The sequence below is a fragment of the Ambystoma mexicanum genome, chromosome 7q (genome assembly GCF_040938575.1).
Source record: "Ambystoma mexicanum isolate Mex_15411 chromosome 7q, UKY_AmexF1_1, whole genome shotgun sequence".
In the NCBI taxonomy this organism is placed as follows: domain Eukaryota; kingdom Metazoa; phylum Chordata; class Amphibia; order Caudata; family Ambystomatidae; genus Ambystoma; species Ambystoma mexicanum.
The window spans coordinates 596,049,350-596,069,134 of NC_090941.1; positions in this window are offsets into that span (position 1 = coordinate 596,049,350).

A 19,785-nucleotide genomic window follows, 5' to 3' on the forward strand; every position below is an offset into this window, starting at 1 on the left:
CTGACTGCTGGGAGGTGGGGGTGCTGGGGGACATGAGTGTGGGCCTGCTGGTAGGTGCCCCTGACTGATGGGGGTGGGGGTGCTGGGGGACATGTGTGGGGGCCTGATGGCAGGAGCCCCTGACTGCTGGGGGCTGGGGGTGCTGGGGGACATGTGTGGGACATGAGTGAGGGTCTGCTGGCAGGTGCCCCTGACTGCTAGGGGGTGGGGTGGTGGGGGACATGAGTGGGGGCCTGCTGGCAGGTGACCCTCACTGCTGGGGTGTGGGGGTGCTGGGGGACATGTGTGGGACATGAGTGCGGGCCTGCTGGCAGGTGACCCTTACTGCTGTGGGGTGGGGGTGCTGGGGGACATGTGTGGGACATGAGTGCAGGCCTGCTGGCAGGTGACCCTCACTGCTGTGGGGTGGGGGTGCTGGGGGACATGTGTGGGACATGAGTGGGGGCCTGCTGGCAGGTGTCCCTGACTGCTGGGGGGTGGGGGTGCAGGGGGACATGAGTGGGGGCCTGCTGGCAGGTGCCCCTGACTGCTGGGAGGTGGGGGTGCTGGGGGACATGAGTGTGGGCCTGCTGGCAGGTGCCCCTGACTGATGGGGGTGGGGGTTCTGGGGGACATGTGTGGGGGCCTGCTGGCAGGAACCCCTGACTGCTGGTGGGTGGGGGTGCTGGGGGACATGTGTGGGGGCCTGCTGGCAGGTGACCCTCACTGCTGGAGGGTGGGGGTGCTGGGGGACATGTGTGGGACATGAGTGGGGGCCTGCTGGCAGGTGCCCCTGACTGCTCGGGGATGGGGGTGCTGGGGGACATGAGTGGGGGCCTGCTGGCAGGTGCCCCTGACTGCTGGGGGGTGGGGGTGCAGGGGGACATGAGTGGGGGCCTGCTGGCAGGTGCCCCTGACTGCTGGGGGTGGTGGTGCAGCCGGACATGAGTGGGACATGAGTGGGGGCCTGCTGGCAGGTGACCCTGACTGTTGGGGGTGGGGGTGCTGGGGGACATGAGTGGGGGCCTGCTGGCAAGTGCCCCTGAATGCTGGGGTGTGGGGGTGCAGGGGGACATGAGTGGGGGCCTGCTCGCAGGTGCCCCTGACAGCTGGGGGGTGGGGTGCAGTGGGACATGAGTGGGACATGAGTAGGGGCCTGCTGGCAGGTGACCCTCACTGCTGGGGGGTGGGGGTGCTGGGGGACATGTGTGGGACATGAGTGGGGGCCTGCTGGCAGGTGCCCCTGACTGCTGGGGGGTGGGGGTGCTGGGGGACATGAGTGGGGGCCTGCTGGCAGGTGCCCCTGACTGCTGGGGGTGGGGGTGCAGGGGGACATGAGTGGGGGCCTGCTGGCAGGTGCCCCTGACTGCTGGGGGTGGGGGTGCAGCCGGACATGAGTGGGACATGAGTGGGGGCCTGCTGGCAGGTGACCCTGACTGTTGGGGGTGGGGGTGCTAGGGGACATGAGTGGGGGCCTGCTGGAAAGTGCCCCTGAATGCTGGGGTGTGGAGGTGCAGGGGGACATGAGTGGGGGCCTGCTGGCAGGTGCCCCTGACTGCTGGGGGGTGGGGTGCAGTGGGACATAAGTGGGACATGAGTAGGGGCCTGCTGGCAGGTGACTCTCACTGCTGGGGGGTGGGGGTGCTGGGGGACATGTGTGGGACATGAGTGGGGGCCTGCTGGCAGGTGTCCCTGACTGCTGGGGGGTGGGGGTGCAGGGGGACATGAGTGGGGGCCTGCTGGCAGGTGCCCCTGACTGCTGGGAGGTGGGGGTGCTGGGGGACATGAGTGTGGGCCTGCTGGTAGGTGCCCCTGACTGATGGGGGTGGGGGTGCTGGGGGACATGTGTGGGGGCCTGATGGCAGGAGCCCCTGACTGCTGGGGGCTGGGGGTGCTGGGGGACATGTGTGGGACATGAGTGAGGGTCTGCTGGCAGGTGCCCCTGACTGCTAGGGGGTGGGGTGGTGGGGGACATGAGTGGGGGCCTGCTGGCAGGTGACCCTCACTGCTGGGGTGTGGGGGTGCTGGGGGACATGTGTGGGACATGAGTGCGGGCCTGCTGGCAGGTGACCCTTACTGCTGTGGGGTGGGGGTGCTGGGGGACATGTGTGGGACATGAGTGCAGGCCTGCTGGCAGGTGACCCTCACTGCTGTGGGGTGGGGGTGCTGGGGGACATGTGTGGGACATGAGTGGGGGCCTGCTGGCAGGTGTCCCTGACTGCTGGGGGGTGGGGGTGCAGGGGGACATGAGTGGGGGCCTGCTGGCAGGTGCCCCTGACTGCTGGGAGGTGGGGGTGCTGGGGGACATGAGTGTGGGCCTGCTGGCAGGTGCCCCTGACTGATGGGGGTGGGGGTTCTGGGGGACATGTGTGGGGGCCTGCTGGCAGGAACCCCTGACTGCTGGTGGGTGGGGGTGCTGGGGGACATGTGTGGGGGCCTGCTGGCAGGTGACCCTCACTGCTGGAGGGTGGGGGTGCTGGGGGACATGTGTGGGACATGAGTGGGGGCCTGCTGGCAGGTGCCCCTGACTGCTGGGGGATGGGGGTGCTGGGGGACATGAGTGGGGGCCTGCTGGCAGGTGCCCCTGACTGCTGGGGGGTGGGGGTGCAGGGGGACATGAGTGGGGGCCTGCTGGCAGGTGCCCCTGACTGCTGGGGGTGGTGGTGCAGCCGGACATGAGTGGGACATGAGTGGGGGCCTGCTGGCAGGTGACCCTGACTGTTGGGGGTGGGGGTGCTGGGGGACATGAGTGGGGGCCTGCTGGCAAGTGCCCCTGAATGCTGGGGTGTGGGGGTGCAGGGGGACATGAGTGGGGGCCTGCTCGCAGGTGCCCCTGACTGCTGGGGGTGGGGTGCAGTGGGACATGAGTGGGACATGAGTAGGGGCCTGCTGGCAGGTGACTCTCACTGCTGGGGAGTGGGGGTGCTGGGGGACATGTGTGGGACATGAGTGGGGGCCTGCTGGCAGGTGTCCCTGACTGCTGGGGGGTGGGGGTGCAGGGGGACATGAGTGGGGGCCTGCTGGCAGGTGCCCCTGACTGCTGGGAGGTGGGGGTGCTGGGGGACATGAGTGTGGGCCTGCTGGTAGGTGCCCCTGACTGATGGGGGTGGGGGTGCTGGGGGACATGTGTGGGGGCCTGCTGGCAGGAGCCCCTGACTGCTGGGGGCTGGGGGTGCTGGGGGACATGTGTGGGACATGAGTGAGGGTCTGCTGGCAGGTGCCCCTGACAGCTAGGTGGTGGGGTGGTGGGGGACATGAGTGGGGGCCTGCTGGCAGGTGACCCTCACTGCTGGGGTGTGGGGGTGCAGTGGGACATGAGTGGCACATGAGTGGGGGCCTGCTGGCAAGTGACCCTCAGTGCTGGGGCGTGGGGGTGCTGGAGGACATAAGTGGGGGCCTTCTGGCAGGTGTTCCTGACTGCTGGGGGGTGGGGGTGCTGGGCGACATGTGTGGGACATGAGTGGGGGCCTGCTGGCAGGTGACCCTGACTGCTGGGGGTGGGGGTGTTGGGGGACATGTGTGGGACATGAGTGGGGACCTGCTGGCAGGTGACCCTGACTGCTGGGGGGTGGGGGTGCTGGGGGACATGTGTAGGACATGAGTGGGGGCCTGCTGGCAGGTGGCCCTCACTGCTGTGGGGTGGGGGTGCTGGGGACATGTGTGGGGGCCTGCTGGCAGGTGACCCTGACTGCTGGGGGGTGGGGGTGCTGGGGGACATGTGTAGGACATGAGTGGGGGCCTGCTGGCAGGTGACCCTCACTGCTGGGGTGTGGGGGTGCTGGGGGACATGTGTGGGACATGAGTGCGGGCCTGCTGGCAGGTGACCCTTACTGCTGTGGGGTGGGGGTGCTGGGGGACATGTGTGGGACATGAGTGCAGGCCTGCTGGCAGGTGACCCTCACTGCTGTGGGGTGGGGGTGCTGGGGGACATGTGTGGGACATGAGTGGGGGCCTGCTGGCAGGTGTCCCTGACTGCTGGGGGGTGGGGGTGCAGGGGGACATGAGTGGGGGCCTGCTGGCAGGTGCCCCTGACTGCTGGGAGGTGGGGGTGCTGGGGGACATGAGTGTGGGCCTGCTGGCAGGTGCCCCTGACTGATGGGGGTGGGGGTTCTGGGGGACATGTGTGGGGGCCTGCTGGCAGGAACCCCTGACTGCTGGTGGGTGGGGGTGCTGGGGGACATGTGTGGGGGCCTGCTGGCAGGTGACCCTCACTGCTGGAGGGTGGGGGTGCTGGGGGACATGTGTGGGACATGAGTGGGGGCCTGCTGGCAGGTGCCCCTGACTGCTCGGGGATGGGGGTGCTGGGGGACATGAGTGGGGGCCTGCTGGCAGGTGCCCCTGACTGCTGGGGGGTGGGGGTGCAGGGGGACATGAGTGGGGGCCTGCTGGCAGGTGCCCCTGACTGCTGGGGGTGGTGGTGCAGCCGGACATGAGTGGGACATGAGTGGGGGCCTGCTGGCAGGTGACCCTGACTGTTGGGGGTGGGGGTGCTGGGGGACATGAGTGGGGGCCTGCTGGCAAGTGCCCCTGAATGCTGGGGTGTGGGGGTGCAGGGGGACATGAGTGGGGGCCTGCTCGCAGGTGCCCCTGACAGCTGGGGGGTGGGGTGCAGTGGGACATGAGTGGGACATGAGTAGGGGCCTGCTGGCAGGTGACCCTCACTGCTGGGGGGTGGGGGTGCTGGGGGACATGTGTGGGACATGAGTGGGGGCCTGCTGGCAGGTGCCCCTGACTGCTGGGGGGTGGGGGTGCTGGGGGACATGAGTGGGGGCCTGCTGGCAGGTGCCCCTGACTGCTGGGGGTGGGGGTGCAGGGGGACATGAGTGGGGGCCTGCTGGCAGGTGCCCCTGACTGCTGGGGGTGGGGGTGCAGCCGGACATGAGTGGGACATGAGTGGGGGCCTGCTGGCAGGTGACCCTGACTGTTGGGGGTGGGGGTGCTAGGGGACATGAGTGGGGGCCTGCTGGAAAGTGCCCCTGAATGCTGGGGTGTGGAGGTGCAGGGGGACATGAGTGGGGGCCTGCTGGCAGGTGCCCCTGACTGCTGGGGGGTGGGGTGCAGTGGGACATAAGTGGGACATGAGTAGGGGCCTGCTGGCAGGTGACTCTCACTGCTGGGGGGTGGGGGTGCTGGGGGACATGTGTGGGACATGAGTGGGGGCCTGCTGGCAGGTGTCCCTGACTGCTGGGGGGTGGGGGTGCAGGGGGACATGAGTGGGGGCCTGCTGGCAGGTGCCCCTGACTGCTGGGAGGTGGGGGTGCTGGGGGACATGAGTGTGGGCCTGCTGGTAGGTGCCCCTGACTGATGGGGGTGGGGGTGCTGGGGGACATGTGTGGGGGCCTGATGGCAGGAGCCCCTGACTGCTGGGGGCTGGGGGTGCTGGGGGACATGTGTGGGACATGAGTGAGGGTCTGCTGGCAGGTGCCCCTGACTGCTAGGGGGTGGGGTGGTGGGGGACATGAGTGGGGGCCTGCTGGCAGGTGACCCTCACTGCTGGGGTGTGGGGGTGCTGGGGGACATGTGTGGGACATGAGTGCGGGCCTGCTGGCAGGTGACCCTTACTGCTGTGGGGTGGGGGTGCTGGGGGACATGTGTGGGACATGAGTGCAGGCCTGCTGGCAGGTGACCCTCACTGCTGTGGGGTGGGGGTGCTGGGGGACATGTGTGGGACATGAGTGGGGGCCTGCTGGCAGGTGTCCCTGACTGCTGGGGGGTGGGGGTGCAGGGGGACATGAGTGGGGGCCTGCTGGCAGGTGCCCCTGACTGCTGGGAGGTGGGGGTGCTGGGGGACATGAGTGTGGGCCTGCTGGCAGGTGCCCCTGACTGATGGGGGTGGGGGTTCTGGGGGACATGTGTGGGGGCCTGCTGGCAGGAACCCCTGACTGCTGGTGGGTGGGGGTGCTGGGGGACATGTGTGGGGGCCTGCTGGCAGGTGACCCTCACTGCTGGAGGGTGGGGGTGCTGGGGGACATGTGTGGGACATGAGTGGGGGCCTGCTGGCAGGTGCCCCTGACTGCTGGGGGATGGGGGTGCTGGGGGACATGAGTGGGGGCCTGCTGGCAGGTGCCCCTGACTGCTGGGGGGTGGGGGTGCAGGGGGACATGAGTGGGGGCCTGCTGGCAGGTGCCCCTGACTGCTGGGGGTGGTGGTGCAGCCGGACATGAGTGGGACATGAGTGGGGGCCTGCTGGCAGGTGACCCTGACTGTTGGGGGTGGGGGTGCTGGGGGACATGAGTGGGGGCCTGCTGGCAAGTGCCCCTGAATGCTGGGGTGTGGGGGTGCAGGGGGACATGAGTGGGGGCCTGCTCGCAGGTGCCCCTGACTGCTGGGGGTGGGGTGCAGTGGGACATGAGTGGGACATGAGTAGGGGCCTGCTGGCAGGTGACTCTCACTGCTGGGGAGTGGGGGTGCTGGGGGACATGTGTGGGACATGAGTGGGGGCCTGCTGGCAGGTGTCCCTGACTGCTGGGGGGTGGGGGTGCAGGGGGACATGAGTGGGGGCCTGCTGGCAGGTGCCCCTGACTGCTGGGAGGTGGGGGTGCTGGGGGACATGAGTGTGGGCCTGCTGGTAGGTGCCCCTGACTGATGGGGGTGGGGGTGCTGGGGGACATGTGTGGGGGCCTGCTGGCAGGAGCCCCTGACTGCTGGGGGCTGGGGGTGCTGGGGGACATGTGTGGGACATGAGTGAGGGTCTGCTGGCAGGTGCCCCTGACAGCTAGGTGGTGGGGTGGTGGGGGACATGAGTGGGGGCCTGCTGGCAGGTGACCCTCACTGCTGGGGTGTGGGGGTGCAGTGGGACATGAGTGGCACATGAGTGGGGGCCTGCTGGCAAGTGACCCTCAGTGCTGGGGCGTGGGGGTGCTGGAGGACATAAGTGGGGGCCTTCTGGCAGGTGTTCCTGACTGCTGGGGGGTGGGGGTGCTGGGCGACATGTGTGGGACATGAGTGGGGGCCTGCTGGCAGGTGACCCTGACTGCTGGGGGTGGGGGTGTTGGGGGACATGTGTGGGACATGAGTGGGGACCTGCTGGCAGGTGACCCTGACTGCTGGGGGGTGGGGGTGCTGGGGGACATGTGTAGGACATGAGTGGGGGCCTGCTGGCAGGTGGCCCTCACTGCTGTGGGGTGGGGGTGCTGGGGACATGTGTGGGGGCCTGCTGGCAGGTGACCCTGACTGCTGGGGGGTGGGGGTGCTGGGGGACATGTGTAGGACATGAGTGGGGGCCTGCTGGCAGGTGCCCCTGACTGATGGGCGGTGGGGGTGCTGGAGGACATGTGTGGGGGCCTGCTGGCCGGTGATCCTGACTGCTGGGGGGTGGGGGTGCTGGGGGACATGTGTGGGACATGAGTGCGGGCCTGCTGGCAGGTGACCCTCACTGCTGTGGGGTGGGGGTGCTGGGGGACATGTGTGGGACATGAGTGCGGGCCTGCTGGCAGGTGACCCTCACTGCTGGGGGGTGGGGGTGCTGGGGGACATGTGTGGGACATGAGTGGGTACCTGCTGGCAGGTGCCCTTGACTGTTGGGGTGTGGGGGTGCTGGGGGACATGAGTGGGGGCCTGCTGGCAGGTGCCCCTGACTGCTGGGGGGTGGGGGTGCTGGGGTACATGTGTGGGAGCCTGCTGGCCGTTGCCCCTGACTGCTGGGGGGTGGGGGATGCTGGGGGACATGTGTGGGGGCCTGCTGGCTGGTGCCCCTGACTGCTGGTGGGTGGGGGTGCTGGGGGACATGTGTGGGACATGAGTGGTCGCCTGCTGGCAGGTGCCCTTGACTGTTGGGGGGTGGGGGTGCTGGGGGACATGAGTGGGGGCCTGCTGGCAGGTGCCCCTGACTGCTGGGGGGTGGGGGTGCTGGGGGACATGTGTGGGAGCCTGCTGGCAGGTGCCACTGACTGCTGGGGGGTGGGGGATGCTGGGGGACATGTGTGGGGGCCTGCTGGCAGGTGACCCTGACTGCTGCAGGGTGAGGGTGCTGAGGGACATGAGTGGGGGCCTGCTGGCAGGTGCCCCTGGCTGCTTGGCGGTGGGGGTGCTGGGGGACATGAGTGGGGGCCTGCTGGCAGGTGCCCCTGACTGCTGGGGGCTGAGGGTGCTGGGGGACATGTGTAGGACATGAGTGGGGGCCTGCTGGCAGGTGCCCCTGATTGATGGGTGGTGGGGGTGCTGGAGGACATGTTTGGGGGCCTGCTGGCAGGTGATCCTGACTGCTGGGGGGTGGGGGTGCTGGGGGACATGTGTGAGACATGAGTGCGGGCCTGCTGGCAGGTGACCCTCACTGCTGTGGGGTGGGGGTGCTGGGGGACATGTGTGGGACATGAGTGCGGGCCTGCTGGCAGGTGACCCTCACTGCTGTGGGGTGGTGGTGCTGGGGGACATGCGTGGGACATGAGTGGGGGCCTGCTGGCAGGTGCCCCTGATTGCTGGGGGGTGGGGGTGCTGGGGGACATGTGTGGGACATGAGTGGTGGCCTGCTGGCAGGTGCCCCTGACTGTTGGGGGGTGGGGGTGCTGGGGGACATGAGTGGGGGCCTGCTGGCAGGTGCCCCTGACTGCTGGGGGGTGGGGGTGCTGGGGGACATGTGTGGGGGCCTGCTGGCAGGTGCCCCTGACTGCTAGGGGGTGGGGGATGCTGGGGGACATGTGTGGGGGCCTGCTGGCAGGTGCCCCTGACTGCTGGTGGGTGGGGGTGCTGGGGGACATGTGTGGGACATGAGGGGGGGGCCTGCTGGCAGGTGACCCTGACTGCTGCAGGGTGGGGGTGCTGGGGGACATGAGTGGGGGCCTGCTGGCAGGTGCCCCTGACTGCTGGCGGGTGGGGGTGCAGTGGGACCTGAGTGGGACATGAATGGGGGCCTGCTGGCTGGTGACCCTGACTGCTGGGGGGTGGGGGTGGAGTGGGACATGAGTGGGACATGAGTTGGGGCCTGCTGGCAGGTGACCCTGACTGCTGGGGAGTGGGGGTGCAGGGGGACATGAGTGGGGCCTGCTGGCAGGTACCCCTGACTGCTGAGTGGTGGGGGTGCAGTGGGACATGAGTGGGACATGAGTGGGGGCCTGCTGGCAGGTGACACTCACTGCTGGGGGGTGAGGGTGCTGGGGGACATGAGTTGGTGATCAGAAGTGCAAGGTGACATGTGGTTTGGCTGGGGGACATGCCCATGGTGAATGGGCTGCCTGCAGGACATGACCAGGGATGCAGGGTAGTCCCCTGTGGTGTGGGCTGCCTGCAGGGGCCGTGGAGGGTGTAGAGGGAACACCTGGGAGGACCCACACTGCCAATTCACGGGTATGGCTAACCGCGCACCCCCGGAATTCACGTACCCTGCTCTGACAGCAAAATCACATGTGAAACTTCCCACACACCCCAGGAATACACGTACCCCACTCGCACAGGGCCAATCACGTGTGAAACTTCCCGCGAACCCCAGTAATACACGTACCCCACTCACACAGGGCCAATCGCATGTGAAACTTCCTGCACACCCCAGGAATACACGTACCCCACTCGCACAGGGCCATTCGCGTGTGTAACTTCCCACGCACCCCAGTTATACACGTACCCCACTCGCACAGGGCCAATCGCGTGTGAAACATCCCGCGCACCTCCGATTTACACGTACTCCGCTCCGATCACGTGTGAATCCTCTCACGCACCCCAGGAATACACGTACCCCACTCGCACAGGGCCAATCGCGTGTGAAACTTCCCACGCACCCCCGATTTACACGTACCCCGCTCTGATCGCGTGTGAAACCTCCCGCGTACCCCAGGAATACACGTACCCCACTCGCACAGGGCCAATCGCTTGTGAAACTTCCTGTGCAACCACGCATTACACGTACCCCGCTCTGATCGCGTGTGAAACCTCCCGCGCACCCCAGGAATACACGCACCCCACTCGCACAGGGCCTATCACGTGTGAAACTTCCCGCGCACCCCCGAATTACACATACCCCACTCCAATCACGTGTGAAACGTCCCAACCACACCTGAAATACACGTACCATGCTCCGATCACGTGTGAAACTTCCCGCGAACCCCAGTAATACACGTTCCCTGCTTGCCGTGTGCTGTGTGGCGGCCCTGTATACTCGTAGAGGGTTAGCGCAGCCCTTTGCGCTGGATTGGGGATTTTGATGGCTTTTCCTTGCGCGAGGGGCGTTCTTGGGGGCATAACTGGCGCTGCTGCAGGGTCGCTGCGCCACTGTGCACCACGGCTGGTTTTGGTAGCTAAAATCAATGAATACGCTGTGCGCAGAAATTGATTTTAGTGCACGCGGCTGGCACAGAGATTCGCACGCGCACACTGTGCGCCAGCCGCGTGCGCCACTTGTGCGCTGAATTCTATGAATTACCCCCTTAACTTCTGCACTAACATTGTGAAGGTACTCGAATCTCGTAAAGTTGTTAGATAGGAGAGGACGAGAGATACAGGGTCGCCTAATCCTTTTCCGCAGATAAGGAGGTGCTCTGTCACTGAGACAGCAAGGAGAAGAATTTTTCAGGGGACACAATGTTTAACTGGAAGCCAATGCAGGGATCTACGAGCCTCAGTGACACGATTCCTTCTCGCCAGACCACAAACAGCCCAAACAGCATTATTTTGAGCCACCATTAACGAGGCCAGGTTGGACACAGTGGTGCCTGCCAATAGACTATTTCCATAGTCCACTTTAGAGTTGATCAGAGCAACAACGAGGTTAGCAGTATTAGTTGTAGAGAAGAAGGGCTTGATTTGCCTAATAAGGAGAGTAGTGTAGTCACAGGATCTCTTCCCCTGACTAACGTGCTTATTCATGCTAAGAGAGGCATCAAAATAGACACCAAGAGTCTTGACCCAGGGGCTGGTTTTAATTGAGCAATCGGAAATATCAAAGGCAGTATACCTGGGATCTAGTTTACCAAGGCGTTGGGTAGTGCCCACCATCATAAGTGCAGTTTTGTTCCCGTAAAGGGCCAATGAGATGTTAATCATCCACTCCTCAATCAGAGTATAAATAGAAGTGATCCTCGACCGATCCCTCTCATAGTCGCCAGTCAGCTCGATCAATGTATGGGTATCATCGGCATAGTTAGTGTAACCCATGCCGATGCTATCCAGAAGATCGAAGACGGGATGAATATAGAGGTTAAAGAGGGTGGGAGAAAGGCAAGCACCTTGTGGAACACTGCAAGTAAATAGTTTGACTAATGACTTAAAGCCACCGGAGGCTACAGTGGCAGAGTGGGGTCCCAAAAGGGAGGTCAGCCATCCCAAAGCACTACTGTAACAGTTAGCGATGGTCCCCAACCTTTCCAACATCAGAGAATGGTCAAAAAGGTCAAACGCTGTGGAGAGGTTGAGGAGCCTGACCAGAGTCGACAACACAGCATGCATGTTGGCCTTATGGTCCAATAGAGCAGTCTCAGTGCTGTGACGCGCTCTAAAGCCAGATTGCAAAGAGCCCATGACCCTGTTCTCCTCAATATGTTTCTGAAGCTGCAGTCCAGAATCTTCAACAAGAAAGTAGCATTGGTGATAGCATGGTAGTTCTCTATGGCTGCCGGATCAAGAGAGACCTTCTTGATAACAGGGGAAATCCTGACATTTTTGAGAGACAATGGCACTGTAGAGGAGAAATTAACTAGTTTAGTGACAAAAGGGACTAGACAGTCAAAAGATTCTTTAATTTTACATGGTAGACAGAGATCATCAGGGGCGTAAGATGGCTTCAGGTTGCGGATGATATAAGAGAGTTCAGCTTCTGTTATTTCTTTGAAGTTAAAAACAGGGATAGTGCAGTTAAATGTTTTAGTGCACTCACGTTCCTTGGAATGGATATTGGTCAAGGTGGCATGATGTAGGGGAGTGATCTTATCCTGATGGACATTAAGTTTCTTACTAAAGCCCTGTTAAATATCGGAGGACCATTGATCACTTTTTGTGATAGGAGGAAAAGGGTTACTTTTCCCTTCAGATGCCAGAGATTCAGTTGAAGTATTTTTCTGACAGAACTGCTCTTTTTGTCTTTTACATGTTGGAAGTTGAAAAATCTTATCAGAGAACCATGATTTACCAAGGGTTTCAGTCTTCACGGTTTTAGTAGAAAGAGGTGCAAGCGAGTTGGCAATGGCTGCAATAGTCTCATTGTATTGATCAGTGAGAGTCATAACATTGTTGGAGGAGGTAAGATTGGCCAGTAAAGGCAAAGTTTGTTCACGGAAAGCCACAGCAGTGATCTTATGGGTATTCCTAACAACCCTCAAAGAGAGTGGATTAGTATTCTGCCTAACAAGTTTGCCAGGAAGGTTCACAGTATAGGATAGAAAGCAGTGGTAAGACCAAAGACGAGCTGGGATGCCAAGATCATCAATTTCCAAGCGATGGGTGAGTACCCAGTCCAAAGTGTGACCGTCCTTATGGGTGGGGCTCATAGCAAACTGATTCAGACCAATAGCCTCAAGGGAGTGGAGGAGATCATGGGCAGCATGGTATTTAGGGTGATGGGCACAATAGTTAAAGTCACTCAGGATAACCACATAGGATTAGCTATTTATGATGTCACCAAGGATCACCAGAAGTTGCTCCTCACACCAGGTCATGGTTGTGGGAGGGGGATAAATATTAACAATACAAATAGTAGTATTATGATCAATGGAGATTTTGAGAAAAGTATATTGGCATTTGTCAATCTCACAAGAGGTACATCTGTGGGTGACAAATGCATCCCTGACAATGATCGTTGTGCCACCACCCCGACCTGTATCCCAATCAGTTCTGAATATCTGGTATCCACTCAGGAGTGATGTCATGGCAGCATTATTAGTATGACTGGTAAGCCACGTTTCTGTAAACCAGAGAACTTCAAGACTCTGAGTCAATATCAGGTCAGAAATTTCCTCTGCATACCTAACGATGGAGCGAGTGTTAAGTAGGCCAAAGAGGAGACACAAGGGAAAAGGACCTGGGTCAGCAACCTCAGGGATCACAAGATCATTAACGTGTCTGATGTTGCTACCTCTATGTTGTAGGTTGCCTGGATTTTGTACAGAAGGGATGTACTTGATGTTCTTAACAGTTCTGTTACTATCAGTGAATTCCAAGGTAAGCTGTTCTTTACAAGGACTGTGTGGTATAACTTGGACATGCAAAGTGATCGGAGGGATAACAAAACAATTTGTGTCAATGTGTCCACCTGTGCTCTGTGTTGCATTATATGTAGTGCAACAATCGGTACTGATAGGCAGCTATTGTTCAGGAATGCTAAATAAAATAAACAGAAACAGAAACATAAGATGTAATTAAATAACTTTTAGTGCGTTCCTTACCTAATCTATTTCTGGCACGTTCAACAGCATCTAGCACCTGAATACTAGGGCAGGTCAGGTACAAAGAGCAGAAGTGGAAGAATGTATCTAGCATGGACTGGCACAGAATTAATAAGGCAGAGAACTACAGAAACTGATGGAGAATGTAGTTCTAACCAAAAAAAAGATCAACACGAATTGTAAGTGAAAATAACACAGTAATAACTAATGCACACAGCTAAAAACACTGTGAAATAAGGTCTAAAGGTCCAAAGGTCTATTGGTTGGCAATGATACATAAATCTGCAAAATACTTCTTTTCTGTAAAAATATACTCTGCTTCTAATATCACATCTTCTGTAATGGCCAATTTGATTATCCTGTTGCAATCATTATACAAATATTTTGCAGACTACTTCAAAAACAAAATTAAGGCTATGAGAAGCGACCTGGTCAAACGTATACTTCCGCTTGCCCTTTCACACCTTCATTTTTTTCCAGCTATTCCTTCCACTGGTTTGCAGGCTTACCCTAATTTTGCACATGAGGATGTTTTCTAGTTTCTTTGCTGGACTGTAGGATCAAAATCATTACCAACGGTTGTTTTACAAGGTGTCCATTTTGAAATATTTTTCAACTCACAAAAACCTCCAAGAAGCTGGTAAGGCAGTCTTTAATTTAATTTAATTGAATGCATGCTGAGGATCAATCTCCTAGGGAGTTTGCTCAAGAATTCAAGAATGCATTTTCCAAAATGTGTCAATGTGTCGATACCAAAAGTCGATATTTCAAAACTGCATTTTTCTATGCCCTACCAAAATACGCAATGACTCAGTTGTTATTGATGGCTCAAAAACTCTCGGGTGGATCATCATGCAAGCTATGAGGATTTATGAAGTACAGAATGCAACTATTCCCAGAAACAATGGAAATTACACCAAAAAAATGCCTGCTCCACCCACCATTAATGTAGCTGAGGTGAAGAATACTTTTCAGTTGGCCTTAGAGACAGGTAGGGCAAATACTTATTGCTCTGTTGTTAAAGATATTAACAGACAGTGAAAACCACCTGTTTAAAGTCAGCCAACTAGTCCTCCACCTGGCATGCAAAATACTTATCCCACAAAATCAGACCGTTTCATCAGTTCTCAATATTTAGGATAGATGCCTATCTTGGGCCACAAATATGAAACCAGGAGTAGGTTCTGAGAGAAATCCAAAACAGAATTTCCCTGGGTGGAGAAGCCAATCACCACCTCCTCAAACATATTACCATTGAAAATACCCCCATCCTAGGGTCTAGAATAACAGATAAACTTAACAGGATGAGTGGAGACCAAATAAATCATAGATAGATATGAGAGCTAGAAGAACAACTCTCCTAGAAGAACAAGTTACCCTTCTAGGTAAGAACAGAGAAATGACCAAAGAACACCCCGCATTCCGGAGAGTGGAGAAACATTTTCAAAACGTGAGTGACATTTTAAGCAATTGAAAGAGAGTATTTAATCCCAACAATTAAATCTTGATTCTAATGAGTACTGGCAAGAATGAGTCGATAGGTCACGGTAGACAATGACAATGACAAGAGGACATTCCTCCAAATCGAAATACACATGTACAAGAGGAAAGGGGGGTGTGACTAAAAGGATATCCCCAGCCTTGTAGGAAGGTTCTTTATCTACTGTGAAAATACAGCTGAGTATGCTGAACAATTAGTGAACCCTCTACTGCTTGAGATAAAATCAGAAAAAAATAAAGAGGTGAGGATTAGTGAGGAGAAACATGTGACAATTACTTTTGAAAAAGAGGAGAACTCTGTGAAAATGGAACCCAATGTTTCCTCCTACCCAGATGTAGTGACTCCGATTTGAGGGAAGTATAATAAAGAACATGAAGGAAGAGGGGATGAGCCAATAAGGCCATAAACAAAAGAACCAAGAACAACCAAATCAGAAGATTGCAACAGAGACTCTAGAACACAAGTAGTTTCCTTCCTCTCCAGGTTCTCCTAGGTATTGCAATCCAGGCAACACCAGTGACCTAGAATCGACTGAAGTGGGGTTCACCCTTGTGCCAACAATGCTATTCCGAGGTTGGCGGGGCGGTAATTCCCCATGCCGCCATGGCCCTTCCCCATTCCCATTTTCGCCCCATAGGGCTCAATGGGAATGGGGAAGGCGCTAAGTACGGTGCCTCAAATTGCGACACCGTACATAGCACCAAGGTCCCTTTGCGGGTTGGTTTTTAACGCCTGCTAAAAGCAGGCGTTAAATTCCCCAACCCGCAAAGGGACCTCATAATCAGGCGTTAAGGGTTTAACGGCGCCGCCACCTTTTACGGTGCCGTTAACCCCTTAATGCCTGGGTTGTAATGAGGGCCTAAGACTGATCAACCTTCTCCAATAAATCATAATCACCTTAAAACCGAACTACATGCCTCACCATATTGTGATAGGCAAACCCACAAATCCTACAAGGCAATCTTCATAGAAGCACCTGCCTCACCAAATCATGATAGGCAACCTCATAGAAGCATCTGCCTCAATCATTACTTCAATATCTTTCTCAATGTGATTCAATGAAGGGTAACCTCTAAAACTCATTAACGGTAGAAGTTAGGGAGATGAGAGCTGGAGAAGACTGGATGACAGAAGCATTTTACACAATCCAGGAAAAATGCCAAAAAAGTGCCAACAAACTGACAGAAAGTATCAAAACCAACCTATCCCAGCATCATCAAAAAGGCATACAAAATGGTGCCAGTATGTAGCCAATCAAGAATAAGGTCTGCTCTTAGCTGGTGAGCTGATTTGCCTCGGGCAAGAAAAGCAAAATTATTCCCCATACAGCTAAAAAAAAATGAAAGTTCAAAATTCAATCAGCAGAGTCCTTTGAGGACTCAAGATGCCTAAAATCCAGCTTAGTAACATTAAAATCCAGCAAGGAAACATTGAGTAACTTGACCCCTCCCTTCTGGAAGGCCTCTGCTTCTGTGCTTCCTCCAGCCCTTAATTTTCTTCCCCCTCTTCTTTTTGCCAGCTACGCCGCCGAACAGATGTGTGTGGGGCTTAAAGCATGTCTTATATGCACTCTCTGGGCTTTCACTGTTAATGCCTATAATAGCCAAAAACTGTCTAAATAAATGGGAAGGGGGAACTTTGCTCTGTAGGAATGCCATCAGTGAACAGCAGATAGTTTGTGTAAACTATCCAATGCCTGCCTAGTCAACCAACAACTTAAAGCTGTCTGAACAAAAATATCAGTGAACAGCAACTAGCCAGTGCAAACTATCCAAGGTCTACTTATCTCATCCCTATCCACCAGCAGCTTTAGGTATGTAGTCTTTCTATGGTTGTGTAGTTCTTTCATATTTCTATCTCTTTTGTACTATTCATCAGAACACTTGGTGCTCATCCCTGAAAAGCCTAGAGAGCAGCAAATGGATTTTCCAATCAGTAAAACAATCCTTTATTCAACTTTGGAGTCATCAGATACAAAATAACATTACATTTCCACATCATAGAAAAACAACTGATAAATAAGCATCTACACACAGAATCCTACAAAATTGACATCCAATATAAAAAGTCAAAGTGCATTAGTAAAAAAAGAGTTGATCTCAAAAGCTATAAAGCTAAAATCAGTAAAATAGCCAGATGTATGCATTTTGACACAATATGAACCACATCCATACCAGACAAGCATTTGCAAAGTTGCATGGCTTCAGACGAAATGTGAATTTTGTAGAATACAAACAAGGGTTTAAGATACGAAGTTCTCAACTGATATAACCCATCTGTGATGAATCTGATGGTGTCATCACTCCTTTCCCATTACTAGGCACCCCCTGTGGCAAGAGGATGGCACCTGCAACCTGATCCTAACCCTGAGGGCGGCTACATGAGGGAGTACCACATGGAGCCAGGTAACCCAGGGGGTAGCATACCATCATTGGATGAAACATGGTATTCCCCTTGTCCTTATGTGGATACCCCATGCCTATCATGACCATTGCCATACCTGCCCCTTTTCCACCTAGGAAGACCCCTGAAAGCATTGTCCCACACTCTACACCAAGAATTGATATGCCTTTCAAGATTACTGAAAACGCTGATCCAGACTCTGCCTGCAAGTCATTAGGGACTGACTTGCCTTTCAAGATGACTGAGAATGCTGTCCCAGACTTTGCGTACAAGTTATCAAAAACAGACTTTTGTTTTCCTAAATGCAAAAGTACTGTGATGAGAAAGATGCACTGAGTGATGCAGATTACTGAAGACTAAGAGTGCAAGCCATGCTCTAGTTGTTTCAAGAACTTGCCTGATGTCCGGAGATTTAAGCTGGCGAACCAGATGACTGTCAGATTCTGGCTGGAGAACTCACCACTTCTTGGTTCTGACTGAGGGACTGCTTAGGTCCATGGAGTCAACCAGCTCATCGAGGAGACTGAGGGAAGCTGTCAGGAAGCTAAGGTACACTATGGGGATGCCTAAAGCAGGAGAAGGGCACATAGGCACTGTAGAGCAGCTTTCCCACCGCCCAAGCTTGAAGGGACAATCGGTAACCGCTGCATGGATTCCACAGGAGGACATACATCTTCCATCAAGAACCAGTGCATCCACCCGAGCGAAGCGGGAACACCGGTGCACATAGGCAAGCATGCCAAAAGCATATAACTATGAATGCATTATCCAGGAAAGAAAGTGCTATTGAATATAATTTTAAAGAGACAGAACAAAGCCAAGATAAGAGAATGTCAAGTTTATAAAAGTGCATATATGAGAAAAGCCCTGGCAAGAGCAGTTACCAGGCAGATTCAACTCATCAGAGAGAAGCCCTGCTAAGAGAAAATACCAGGCATATTTAAGACATATAGGAAAGCCATGGAAGGAGAGTATACCAGACAGTTGCAAGTTTGTTTATATAAGAAAGCCATGGCAAGAGAGTATACCAGGCAGTTGCAAGTGTGTTCAAACAAGAAATCCCTGGCAGAAGACTGTAACAGCCAGTTGCAAGTGTGTTTATATGAGAAAGCCCTGGATGGAGCGTATACCAGGCAGTTGCAAGTGTGTTCAAACAAGAATTCCCTGGCAGGAGAGTACACCAGGCAGTTGCAAGTGTGTTTATGTAAGGAAGCCCTGGCAGGAGAGTATACCAGCTGGATGCAAGTACAAGTGTGTTCATGGGAGAAAGCGCCATTGGGGAACCACACCAGAGCGGGACAAGTTGAACATGTGTTTGTGAAATACCCCATCTAAAGCGATCCTGAGAAGAATACATCAGGATCAGAAAAGGCTGTGTTAAAGCATATTGAGAATGAACAGAAACATAGGAGAGTACACCTGGTAGCCTATCAAGATAGATACTAACAGCCAAGTTGGTTTGTGTCCTAGTTATATTGTAGAACAACAGAAACTTAAAGAACTAACATTCTTTTTTGTAAACTTTATTTTTGGAATTTTCAACTGGTAAAACAGTAATCAAGAAATTGCAACATAAAGTAACTGTAAATAACATGTGCTCTGTTTCCCGCCTCCCCCCCCGACTCCACGACCACCTTGTCTGCAGTTGTATTTGGAATCAGTAACTAATATCGGTTTGTTGTCGATCTTTACCTGGGCTTAGTTATTTATGTTATAGATCTGGGAACGTTCCCCGTGAGGAGTCACTGTGTTCGGTGGTCATCAGATAGGTGATGTATGGGCCCCAGATGTCAAGGTGCCGTGCATGTAGAGGTAATAGTCTGATAAAGTTCAACTCTGTGTCCTGGCAGTAGGATATGTCCTTCAACCATTGCTGTACGGTCGGTGTGGGGCCTTTCCCCCATGACATTGCAATCCTCCTGCATGCTAACAACAGCAGCAACCCACCGAGCTTCCTTACGGGAGGGGGGAAGTGTTGGGTAAGTCCCAGGAGCGTGGTCTTGGAGTTGGGTTCTAAGGGGACTCCCATGATTGCAGCTGTTTTTTTGAGTATATTTTCCCAGAAATGTTGGACTGTTGGGCAGAGCTAAGCGAGATGGACCAAGTCCGCTGACTGGGCACCACAGCTGCTGCACGTCAAGGCAACTGAGGGGTGATAGTGGTGGATTCTGGCGGGGGTGTGATATGCTTGGTGGATGAATTTTAGGTGTATTAGTTTATATCTTGTGTTTAGTGATAAAATTTGGGTTTGTGCTAGGATGTAGTCCCATTCCTCATCAGGGAATGTCACCTGAAGGGATCTCTCCCATCTCACCCTGGGTGTTATCGGGTTTGGGGCAGTTTCTGTTAGCAATGACTTGTATAGTATTGATACTAGTTTACCCTCGCCTTGTAACTGGATGACTCCATGCAAGAGCTGCCATGTGGCGGGCTGTTGCGGGAATGAGGGTAGTATAGCTTGGATGGCATGTCTAAGGCGGAAGTAGATGAACGTGTCGAGGGCGGTGATGGCTCTGCGGCCTGTTGTGAGTGAGAAAGTTCTCTCCAATGAAGAGGTCGCCCAGGGTTTTAAGTTTTAGTTTGTCAACCCAGTTTAAG